We start from the raw sequence: 12,999 nt of genomic DNA on the forward strand, positions 1-12,999 counted from the left end.
CAGACACAGGGTGAACATGCAAATACCACACAGACTGAACAGGGATTGAACCCATGTCCTCTCACCCTACCCTGGCACTACAAGGCAGCAATGGCACTTGCTGCGCCACCATGCCATGCAGACTTGCTGCAGGTCCTTGGCTTTTTCTCAACTCTATATACATGCCACTTGAAGAGGAATAAAGGTTCGTCTGATCCTTCGCTTGACCTGGTTTTGTCTAAAACAAATTTGATCAGGGTGCCTGAGTGGTCAAGCCAATGAAGGTGCTGATCCAAAATGCAGACCGTGACTTGAGATGGAGAGGTTTCATCCTCTGGTTAATGAACCACAGTTGTTCCAATGAGAGGAGGGTCGGAGAGAGCCAGCAGAAAGGTCTGAATTGGTTGTGGCGTATAGGTCCTTTGGGGATTCACTGGCCAAATGCAGGATGGCATCCTCAAGCTGAGACCCGCTGCTGCATAAGCTTGATGGTGACCAGTCAGTGTACCAATGGAGTAAATTACCACAATATGGCATTCTAGTCACAGGGTCATTGGCTTCGAGAAGGAAAAGTGGTAAAACACAAGCATCATTCTGAACTGCTGCAAGACGTGAAGGTTTTTGTGATGCATCAGTCAACTCAGATTATCTGGATGTTCTTTGCCGCTCTGCGTTGGGTCAAATCTGTTTGACTCTTGGCCTCGTTAAGTCGTTTGAAACATAGTGGGAAGCTGGACGACTGAGATATGAGCCCAGCGGCAGCAGCCAACACACACAGCACTGGGGCTGCGAGACAAGATTTCCTGCCAGGGTTTGCTCAGATTGTGTGGGAGCTGCTTGCTTTTGACTGTCTTTCTAAATTCAGAAGCCATTTCTGGATTAGGGTTAGGGTTAGGGAAGGGGATAGGGCCAAGGTCAGGGTCAGGGTTAGGGATTGGGCCAAGGATAAGGGTTAGGGTTAGGGATAGGGCCAAGGTCAGGTTCAGGGTCAGGGTTAGGGATAGGGTTAGGGTTAGGGATGAGGTTAGGGTTAGCTTGGCTGCTGATCCATATGGACAATGGGCTCAATTGTGAGGGACCTGATACATCTACAGTCACACCCTGCATCTTGCAAGACAATTACCTGTGGCTCCTTTGGTATAGCGAAGGATATGGAGGGCAGGAGGCAAAATGGTTAAGGAGCAGGACCTCGGCTCAAAATTTGGCAACGGGACCTTTAATAAAAAGATACTTCAACACATACCCAGCTAGATAAATGCAGGGGCTAATTATTAAAATGAACATCTTAATAGTGGTTAAAAGCGGTTTTTCCATCATATGATGTATTTCCAGAGTCTTTTTGAGGATACGGTTTCACTGGGAATAATAAAACACTAGGACTTCTGCTGTGTACATGAGTTATTACGGTAAACAAACTTCAATCAAGCAACAATGAAAATGCATTTAATGGCTGTTAATGACTCAGATATAATTCGGATGCTATCATTTGTCTTTTTTTGCAAACAGGAATCAACATGGGTCCTTTTAATGTTTGCTTTTGATGTCAGCGTGATTCACAAATAATGACAAGCAACTTAACATGTCCAAGACGAGTACAGTTCCTCTTCGACATGACTGCCAACGGTGAGGAATTGCAGCGTTAATGAAGATGACAGCATGAAATTATACAGCGGCGAGAAAGTGTAGCTGGCTATGTGTGCTTTAAACAGACCCCCTTCCCAGCGGACCGGCCCGGTTTCAAGACCCGAGCTATTTCTGTCTGCAGATATTGCAGTTCTGCACCGATGATCAACTGGGGCATGACATGGGTAGGGGTGGGGGATCGCAGGGGGCTCATGTCTCGCGTCTCATTGCCATCGATAACAGCGGCATACTTTGCAGCCGTTGGCCCATGCTGCTTCTGCGCTGCTTTTCCCAGCCAAGTTTCCCTGGACAATGTCGAAATGTTTCGTTCACATGCTCTATGATGAAGTACCACGATCGTCTTCGAGAAGGTCTGTCTCGCATCACATAGAGTGTCTGTCATAGTGCGGTACTCCGAGGGCGGTTCAGATGCTGTTGTACAAGTAAATAGAATAAATCGGACATCTCAGAAAGGTCTCAAGACTGGCTGGGCCTTTGAATCTGAGGCCGTGCAGACAAAGAGCACAGACCGCGGGGAAAGCAAACTGAGGGAACTTTGGGGGGAGACTCAGGAGCCCTGTTCGTCCGAAGGAAAAGGCAGAATCTCCAACGTAGCGGTATCCTGAAACATCTTGCGGTTTCATTGCCAGAGAAGGCATCGGAACTGAGCTGCTGCTTCTTTAACATTGGAGGGGAGGCTTATTCTTCTACATTAAATGTATGTATTCTCAGGCCACTTCAGCTGATTCATGGTCACGACCCACCCGGACCAAGAACCCAAAAACGGGGTGCTGCCTTAGCGTGGTAGATGACTAAACAGCCATTGGTGAGTAAGACATGCTGAGCGTTCCGAGAAAAACCCCCGGCAAAATTTACAGCCTCGGTGATGAAAGCGATCATCCTCTATATTCAACGGCAGCTTCCTCATGGGCTCCGTTCCTTCAGTCATCTCTTGACCCGTCGTGTTCTCCTCTCAGGCTGGGTTGCCGGGGTCTCGCTCTTACACACAAAGCACATTCGCCGTTATCATCGAAACTGCACGCTTTGCCAGAGGTATTTCTTGGGATGCTGAGCTTGTCTTAATCTCCGATGCTCCTTCATCCATCAGCTCCTCAACGGTGCCAAGATATGAATAGCTTCCTGCATTTTTTCAACCACAAATCTCAGAAGACAAAAACTGCACAACTGTGATTTTTGGAAAAGACAGACAATAATATTCCCAGTACTCTTGGGATCGTTGTTTTTTTTTTTTTTCTTTTTTTACCACAGAAAATTCACAACGACACAACAACAGTGTCAAATAAAGTGAAATCTTGTCATAAGGCCATAAGTGGGGTCCAGAAAATTAAATCACGTAGAATGCGCGGTCGCGTGTAGCGAGTTTAAGGGGAAAACAATATTTTTCAGTTGGTTTTTCAGTTACTGTGCGATAAAGGGATTTTTTTTTTTTCATTTATCTGTTTTCATTTAGAATGTGTAGGAAATGGACCCATGATTGCAAAATGAGCACATGTCATATAAATTCTGAACAAAATACTAATAAAACCTTTGCAGGCGGACGACAGGAGCCAAACGTGACTCGCGTTATATCCGTTACATTCGCGTTACGGCAGCGCGTCATCTGGGGTTTCACTGCACCTCAATGTGTCCAAAAACACATTTTCATTATCACTTCATTTGTCACTTCCACTCAGTTAAAAAACTCTTTTATTAAACAGATGTTTAAAAAAATCACGCCAAATTTCGTAACAGGTAAAACTAGCACAAATGGGGCACAAAACTTGCGCCAGTAATAAAAAAAATGTAGGAATTTGGATGAGTGACCCAGTGTAAGTAGTGTATCTAGCAGTGTAAGTCACTGTGGTGAATAAGGTGTGTGGGCTCATAACACCACATAGAGTTCATTGGAAGCTGCTTTGGAGAAAAGTGTCTGCTAAATAAATGTAAATACACAACAAATTACAAAACACTCCAATAACCAGAGACACACACACACTTTCTGAACCGCTCGTCCCATACGGGGTCGCAGGGAACCGGAGCCTAACCCGGCAACTCAGGGCGTAAGGCCGAAGGGGGAGGGGACACACCCAGGACGGGACGCCAGTCTGTTGCAAGGCACCCCAAGCGGGACTCGAACCCCAGACCTACCAGAGAGCAGGACCTGGGCCAACCCACTGCACCATCGTGCCCCCCTAACCAGAGACATTGCTTTAAAAATATTACAATAATGTACAGTCTCAGGGGCCCGGTGGCACACCGGGCTTGACCGGGTCCTGCTCTCTGGTGGGTCTTGGGTTCGAGTCCTGCTTGGGATGCCTTGTGATAGACTGGTGTCCCGTCCTGGGTGTGTCCCCTCCACCCTTGCGCCCAATGTTGGCGGGTTAGGCCGCGGTGTGTGTGTGTGTATATATACATACATTTTATTACACTCCTCAATAACAATTTGTCCTTTTTCTGTAACGTCGCGAACAGTTTCGTCTCGTTTCCAACAAGCGCGTCTCCTCCGTCGCTCCACGCCGCGGTGGTTTGAAATCTGGATGAGGGACGTGGTTGCCATGGAAGCAGACGAGGCACAGCGTTTCGCGTTGCTGCGGAGTGCGCGAGCTGGCGCGCGCGCGCACACACGCAGGAGCGCCGCTTCCGGCGGGAGAAAGACTTGTTGTTGTTGTTGTTGTTTTTTTTTTGGAAATGAGGTGGGGGCGGCTCTCCGACAGGCGCCGTGACAAGCCGTGTTTTGCTGCGGCGTTTCGCGTCGCTGGAAGGGCTGAACTCTGCGCGAGGGGCCGTGCACGCGCGCCGCGCCTTCCCACGCGCACACGCTGCCAGCGCGCTCGACGCAGCCCGAAGAGCCACTTTTCCCCAGTCATTTTGTCACGCTTTGGAGAACGAACGAACTCACACACACACACACACACACACACACACACTGGCGGCCTGGCGCGTTTCAAAGGATGATTTCAGGTGGACAACAAGCTAAGTAATGAGGACCATGAAAAATGTCGTTTCCTCTTTCTTTGTGCCAGATTTTCTTCCGCATTTAAATAATTTGCCGTTTTCTTGTCTTGCCTTCTTGTCACTGTGAGGGATAATAGTAATAATTCACCTGGCGATCTCAGGTGAAGGCCACATTATCCTTCCTCTTTATGCAAATGAGCTGGGGTTTTCTTTTTTTAAAGCCCAGTTTTCCCTCAGGTACAGAGAGAGATTTTCCAATTTGCATTTCACTGCTAATATTGGCGCGTTTCTATTGTACTGGAGATTTGAAGGGCTGTTTTCACATGGGCGCCGCGGGCAGCTGCTCATGTTGAGTGAAGAGCGCCCCCAACTGGTACCTAGCACTCCTGTGGAGACGGCATTAAGGGTTCCCTGCATGGGGAAAACAAGCCATTGTCTTCTGCGATAATAGACTGAATATAAAAATATAATACCCCTTTCTTACCCTTAATGTAACTCTCCACCTACCTTAATAACTGTATCTGAAATGTTGATGTGGACTGTAGTTTTACTTCCACATGATGAGTGGTATTGTACATTTATTTACTGAGCAGAGACTTTTCTCCAAAGCAACTTCCAATGAACTCTATGTAGTGTTATGAGCCCACACACCTTATTCACCATGGTGACTTACACTGCTAGATACGCTACTTACACTGGGTCACTCATCCATACATCAGTGGAACACACACACTCTCTCTCTGTCACTCGCACACTATGGGGGAACCTGAACAGCATGTTGTTGGAGTGTGGGAGGAAACCAGAGCACCCAGAGGAAACTCACACAGACATTGGGCAAACATGCAGACTCCACACAGACTGAGTGGGGATCAAACCCATGCCCTCTTGCACTATCGAGACACTGTGAGACACCTCTACTCACTGTGCCACTGTGGCCTCGTGACGTTTTTCTATACGTAAATCCTGTTTTGCCACGGTCTGAGTGGTTTTGGTGTTCAGAAGGATAAAGGCTGGGCTGAATCCTTAGAGCAGCCCAGAATAAAATGCTCTTCATTTTCAAACTTCCCTTTGTGTTGTAAATATGAGTATGTCACATCAATACAATAAGGTCTCAAGAAAGGACTTGCAAATGAACATGTAGCCTATTAGCAAAGTCTAATTATTCTGTGTTCATTAATCAGATATTAATTATTAATTTATCAGAAACTTTAAAGGAACTTAAAATACTTGGTTTTTGTACCAAGATTCCCATAGTAATTACAATTATAGTGCTTGGGGTGCCTTGTGGCAGACTGGTGTCCCATCCTGGGTGTGTCCCCTCCCCCCTGCGTTGCCAGGTTAGGCTCCAGTTTGCCATTACCCCTCTCAGGAGAGGCGGTTGTAGACAGTGTGTGTGGTGGGTAATTTCCACAGTATCAGTTCAGGGTATACACCTTGCTTAACAGCACTACAGCTATACATACACACACAGTCTGAAACCATTTGTCCCAAGTGGGGTCACAGCAAACTGGAGCCTCACCCAGCCCGAGCAGCACTCGAACCCTATACCCACCCAAGCTCCCTGTGCCACCATGCCCCCCTTAGAAACTACATCGCACACACACGCACACACCAAAGCCACTTGTTCCAAGCGGGGTCACCGCAAGCCGTAGCCTAACTTGGCAACACAGGGAGTAAAGCCAGAGGGGGAGGGGACACACCGAGGACGGGATGCCAGTCCATCACAAGGCACCCCAAGCAGGACTTGAGCTCTAGACCCACCAGAGAGCAGGACCTGGCCAAGCCCACTGAGCCACCACATCCCCTTTCTCTGAACCAATTTAAATGTATTTAAATACACCCGCCCTGAGACCAGTGTCATGAATGTGTATTACCTTAACCAACCACATGGTGCCGCTACTGAGACCAGAATCACAAAGCAGCCACTCCTACAGGCCATGACATTCCACACGTTGACCCCTCAGTGTGTCCTTGTCACATCGGCACGCCGGTTTTTACACATGCTTCGTGTGCCTCACGCTTCTCTCACCTATGCTTGTTTGGCCTTTTTGTGATCCTTAAATGGATCCTTCTAGAATACACCTCAGTACATTGTTGACTTCCCAACTCTTCTGCTGCTGTGATTCATGGCCTCGGAGAAATACCGGTGAGACTGGGCCATGTAAGACTGCAAGTAGGACTACAGGTAAGACTGGGACCCATGGTTAAAGAGCTCATAGATGACGCTTGGCAAAAGAGCGAAGGGACATGGTTACACGGTGTGAATTATGGCTGGTGTTGGACTCCATTACTCAGCCCATGAACTTTCTTTACCTTGTGGCTTGGCCTCAATACCTGCTGTGATGCATCTAGGTGACAAGACTGAGAATTAAAGAGATGAGGAAAGTGATGGAAATGATGGAAGTGATGAAGGTGACAGAGGTGATCAACTTGACGGAGGTGACAGAGGTGATGGAGATGAGGGAGGTGAAGAAGGCAACTGAGTGCACATGGTCACTTGAGAATGATGCTCAGCACCTGTTCTGTCCCTCCTCAGGCTGTGGTCTTATGTTCTTCAGGGATCTTTTTCCACAGCAGCGACTGTGGAAACTGACTAACCCTAACCCTCATTGTGTACGGAGTGTAACCCTACAATAGGGGGCGCAGTGGCACAGCGGGTTTGGTGGGATCCTGCACTCTGGTGGGTCTGGGGTTCGAGTCCTGCTTGGGGTGCCTCGTGATGGACTGGTGTCCCCTCCTGGGTGTGTCCCCTCCCCCCTCCAGCCCTGCATTTCAGGGTTAGGCTCCGGTTCGGCGGGACCCCGCTTGGGACAAGCTGTTTCAGGTAGTGTGTGTGTGTGTGTGTGTGTGTGAGACTCTACTATAGGCTCTACTGTCAGCACACATTCTGACCGACACCTGTAGACCCTGCAGTTCCATAAGCATCTTAGTTAACCCCCCAGAAGATGTAAAAAGTCCATCTTATCTGGCTGTAATTTTCATGTAGCGGAGCTCGTTCTTAAGTTGGTGGAAAAAATAAAACCCCCCAAATATAGTCAAGCCTTTTTTCCTTTTTTTCGCAAACACTGCGCACACTTCCTATAAAGCCATGCAAAACACAGTCCGCGACACAGCCGCCAGCGCCGCTACACTTTCAAACACACGCCCATAACCTACATCTAGCGTCCCCATTGGCCACAGTCACCGTTCCTCCGACGCGGATTGGACAGCGCGGAGTGACTGCTGAGCGTGTTAGCCAATGGCGACCTGGCGTGGGCGGAGCCGCGTTGCGTGAACTGGGAGGGGCAGCAGAAAAAAAGCAACCCCGTGTGTCCCGTTAAACCAGCAGGGTGACGGCGCTCGTGCTCGACGACGAGAACTTCTTGACAATTCCTGTCCTGAAAGAAAGTGCGGAGAGCTTCAGCGGGCGGACGAGTCGGTAAGATGGAGCTCTTTAACAGTGATCCGAGTGGACCGAGCAGAGCCGAACGACGGCGCGGGCTGCGCTGTCCCGGGGTCCGAGGCGCGTTCACGTGGGAGACACGGGTCCGCGCTGCGGGGAGGGACCGCGCTGGGGGGGTGCGCTCCTCAGAACAGAAACAAGTGACCGTTGCGTTGGGGGAGGTGGGAGTTTGACCTGGAGGTGCGAGCTGGGGCCGCGGCGGAGTATGATGGGCTTCTCTTTGGTCACGTGCTTCATAATAATAATAAATAATAATAAACAGATATGATGATGAAAACCGTCACGATGGTGGTGATAACGGTGCCGTTCGGTTCCAGTACAGCCCTGATTATCTGCCTTTTCTAGGGAGTTAACAGCGTTCCTCTGTTGCGCGGAGGTCTGGGGCTCCATCATCATCACCCAGACACTGACTGTTGCGGTTAGTGGCCAGGAGGTGGCGCAGCGGTTAGGGCCCTGATCCTTCAGTCCAGTGGACCTGGGGTCGAATCCCGCATCCACTGTAGTACCATTGTAATTGCACTGAAGTGACACAGTAAAAGTGGCCGTGCTCCTCACGTGGGTAAATCAGTGTCAGCAGCTTAGTTTAGCAACTGAAGTATAAATCAGCATGGAGAAAGTGGTCCGGTAATTAAATAAATCATGTTGATGTGGGTTAGTTGTGGTGGCAGAGTTGGGATTACCGGGTTAGGGTTACTTTCGGGAGATCGCGCCGTACTTGCGGTGTTTCGCTTCTCAAACCATGTGGCCGGGCTTCACGTCTCATGTGAAAATTTAACTTTGACACCATAACTGCGGCATTCAGTGTAAAGTGGATGTAGGCAGGAAATTGCAGTTTATTTCCTGATTTCTCTCATAGTTGCCTCTTTCTGAACCTGTTGGTTCAGTCTTTTTTGTGCGTGCGTGTGTGCATGCGTGTATGCAAATGAGTTTGTATGTATGCATAATATATGCAAATGAGACCCTACATGTTTGCAGGGCATGTGTTATATGTGCACCTCTGAGTGCCTGTGTGGAGCTCTCTCTATGTATAACGTATGCATACGTGTACACGCGCTTTGGTGAGCGGTGACGCGCAGGTTGTAAGACGTCCCCCCGTGTTTACGGCGTCGTGGCTCCCGTCCAGTGGATGTGCTGCCAGGAGAGGAGCCGAGCAGCTGTTGTTGGCCCAGCGCATCCCGCCCCCCAGCTGGAGAACCCCCTCTGGGCTCCGATCCTCACCAGCATGTTGGAAGTCGTGCTGGAGATGTGCTTTTCAGCCGGAGACGAATGAAGACAGCTGCACCTTAACCGCTCGCTCAATTTATTTAATTTTTTTTAAATCAAGTGCTGTGCTGAAGGAGGTGATCAGCCATAGATGTGCAGTTACCGCCTCGCTCACACTGCATTCCGTTGTCTGGCGCGACCGTGACCGCAGCACTCTCCAAACCCCGGGTTCAACACATGCTCCTCAATGTAGCTGCATCGCGTTTAACGCTATCTTTACACCGGTAAACACTAGAACCGGGTATATTCCTGAGAACCACTGTGGTAGAGTCTTTTATCACAGTGTTGTTCTCATTATCGCCTTAATTTGACATCTTAATCCGAAATGAAGCACAATCAGTGTTTATGCAAATTTACTTTTGTCTGATGCTGTTTTTCAAAGCATCTTATAATTATTTACCCATTTATACAGCTGGGTAATTGTACTGGTGCAAGTCAGGGTTAGTACCTTGCTCATGGGTACTACAGCTGGGCGTCAAACCTGCAACCCTTGATTCTAGAGGCAGCAGCGCTAACCACTATACTACCTGCTGTCCCAGTAATAACTCTGTTCCGGCTCAGCGACATATTTTCTGGTGCCAACCAGCTGTTTCTCAGATTTTGTGGACAACGCGAGTGCTCCGTGAGGGTGCGGGGAGCTTGAGGAGGCCCCGCAGGAGGTGGGAGGGACTGGACCACACTGCACTTCTGACCCAGTGAACTCTGTCTGCGTCAGTATTTCAGAACACTGGTCCTCAGCTTACCAACACAACTGGGACCAGAAATCGCAATGTCACGATCAGTAAAAGGTCGACAATACAGATCCCTCTCGATTTGTTTTCCGCTTAAATTCTGTAAAAATTTCTCGTATAGCTATAATGAAATAAAATAAATTTGGAAAAATTTCTTAAGATTTTTCATCAGCTTCAGTGTGTATTAAAAGTCATTCAAACAGCCTGAAAAGAGAAATGTCCGTTCGCCCGAACACATTCAGTTCAGACTTGAAAAAATTCCGCTGGAGCACTTGCTCTTTACTGCCATCTATTGGACAGGCGGGGAAACACAGGTCGCCTTTGCTCCACTGGAAATGAATGACAGAAGAAAATGAAATGAAAAAATTAAAAGAGAAAGTTTTAAGTGCTCTGCCTTCGGCTTGTCTGCCTGTTCTCAGACGTGTATCAAAACAGGATGTGTCTGTGAGAAAAAAAATCCCCGCCGAAAAAGCGACGTTCGCAGACCGCATCCGAGCGGCGGCGGCTGGGTGACCGAGTATACGTCAAAAAAGCATTTGTACCGTGTTAAAGGTGAGTCTGTGGTTAATACAGTACCCACTGATTAGCTGCAGCACAAGCATTTATTTATTTTAAACATTCTGCTAGATCGGCATACAGTAGGAAGATACACTGATTTACCCATCTTTAGAGCTAGGTAATTTTCACTCTGTCAGTCAGTGTCATTACCTTGATCAACAGTACAGCTGGGGTGGATTCAAACGTGGGTTCTTTAAGTCCCATGGGAGCAGCTATAACCACTTCGCCACCTCCTGCCCTCTGGATGTTGGGGAAACCTGGTTTTTCCACACAGAATGTGCTGAGGTCAGGGTTGCTCTCCAGGGTACTGGGGCTCAGGGACACCTGCTGGTTGCCGGTGAGGGATGTGGTCCTCAGCGTAGGAGTGCCGACCTGATTCTCTTCGGGCCGCCGGGTCTCCACTTCTTGGAACCGGAGGTTGTGAGCTAAGGTATTGGAAATCCTGTGCTGTACGGATATGGAGACCCGGTGAGAGCCTCTGTCCAAACCCCAGCTAGACCGTGAACCTTCTAGGGACACCTTCCGATTGGCTGGCTAAACCGCGTTTGGTTTGGTACTGCGTCTCCGCTCATCTTTTTCCGCACACCTGTCACTTCACCTAGTTTAATGACTAATGGTGTCGGGTTTCAGCGCTTCACTCGAGGGTTCGGCGGCCGGACGCCTCTCGAACCTGGCAACCCATCAACGCTCGGTCCTTACAGCAGATCCTTTTGTTTGCGGGACTCCATCTGTGTCTCTCTGTCTGTTGGTGAAATGCACTTTTGTTTACTCTGAGATGTACATGGCTTTGGAGAAAAGTGTCTGCCAAATTAGTCAACAACATCAGTATAAATGTTGTATATGAATCCTAAATCTGGGTCCTCGACCACTGCTCCACCCAGTGGTGATAAATTGTTACTGTTGTATTGTCAGTGTCAGAAATACTGTAATTTTGCTGGATGTCTTGGCACGTGGATGGGTCTTTACCGTGGTGGATGGGTCTGTACCGTGGATCGGCACTGCGGTCCTCAGGTTTTTGCTGCAGTGGATGGACCTGTGCCGTGGTGAACAGATCTGTATAATGGATCAGTACCGTTGTAAGCACACCTGTACCGAGGGATCTTTGCCGTGACGGACAGATCTTTACCGTGGCGGAGACGTCGGCTATGGATCGATGTGGTTAGGGTTGGATTAGCTGTACCATGGTGAACGGGTTTGTACTGTGGTGGATGAGTTTGTATCATGGTGGACAGATCTATACTGGATCGACCGGTTCTGTGCCATGGATCTGTACCACGGTGGAGAGATCTGTACCGCGGTGAACAGGTCTGCTCTGTTGCACTTCGGTGTTTCGTTCGCTTCCGCGCCGTCCTGTTTCGGTGCGGATCCGAGCAGGTCTTTGGCGCATTTCGGGGAGACGTGCAGGGTCGTTCACCAGCTGTACAGTAGGAATGATAATGAACATTTCACTCAAAAATTGTTCTTTAAGCAGTTTAACCGCTGTGGTGGGGAACATTAAAAATGTGACGCTTGGTGCGTGAGGTTAGTGGAGCGCTGATTGGTTTCACAGGAGGTTAAACAGGTTTCCATAAGTGACCGCTAACATGGGGAACTGGGTGTTAACGGGCCGTTTGGCGTTTGGGTTCGATCCGCACCCCGCGATGCCAGCGTGCTGGTTGGCGTTTAATGCGTTTCGCCGTCTGCCGCGGACGCCCGGTCTCCCGGGGCACCCCAGGGCCTGATCTGCCTGGACTCACATTCGCTGTTCACGCCTCTCAAAAGCTGCTGGACGACGTGGATTTATTCCGCGTTTGTTAAAGTGTGGAAAAACTGGCAACGTCTATATATATAGTACTGTGTGAAAGTGTTAAGCACTTCGACGTTTCACAAAAATGTTTGTTTTAGATGGTTATTTAATGTCTTCTGCATTAGTGTCAGTGGGAAAGAGCATATTTTACATTTCCAAGCATTCCTTTTCAAAAGTATTACAGTAAGGGTTTTGTATGTCGTTAAAGAAAGAAAGTCCACACACACACACACACACACACACACACTCTGTCTGAGACCACTTGTCCTGAGCTTTGTCACAGCAAACCCGAGCCTAACCCAGCAACACGGGGCGCAAGGCTGGAGGGGACACACCCGGGGCGGGACGCCGGTCCATCGCAAGGCACCCCAAGCGGGACTCGACCCCCAGACCAGCCGCGACCCTTCTCGGGACAAGTGGTTGTTGACCGTGGATGGTTATTAAGCTTTGTAGGAAGTTTAATAATTAAGAGCATTATTTTTGGAAGCATTGTCACTTTACAGCTTTTTTCCCCCCAAGTGCCTAAAACTTTTGCACAGTACTGTGTGTGTGTGTATCTATATATTCAATTTATTTTTATGATGTGCTTTTCAAAGGATCAGAGGCATAATGTAGATAAAAGGTTAGCTACATTTTAAATTAATACAAAAATTATACAAGGT

At 48.6% G+C, this 12,999-nt stretch overlaps 1 protein-coding gene across 1 annotated transcript in view; it reads left to right on the forward strand.

The window, feature by feature from the left end:
* The first annotated feature begins 7,870 nt into the window (after positions 1 to 7,870).
* fam49a (family with sequence similarity 49 member A) overlaps positions 7,871 to 12,999 on the forward strand; it is a 29,437-nt gene continuing 24,308 nt past the window's right edge. The window contains exon 1 of the mRNA XM_018730406.2: positions 7,871 to 7,975. The gene's annotated coding sequence lies outside the window, so the exon portion shown is untranslated. The remainder of the gene's footprint in view (positions 7,976 to 12,999) is intronic.

This window comes from Scleropages formosus, chromosome 1 (assembly GCF_900964775.1).
Source record: "Scleropages formosus chromosome 1, fSclFor1.1, whole genome shotgun sequence".
NCBI classification, from domain to species: Eukaryota; Metazoa; Chordata; class Actinopteri; order Osteoglossiformes; family Osteoglossidae; genus Scleropages; species Scleropages formosus.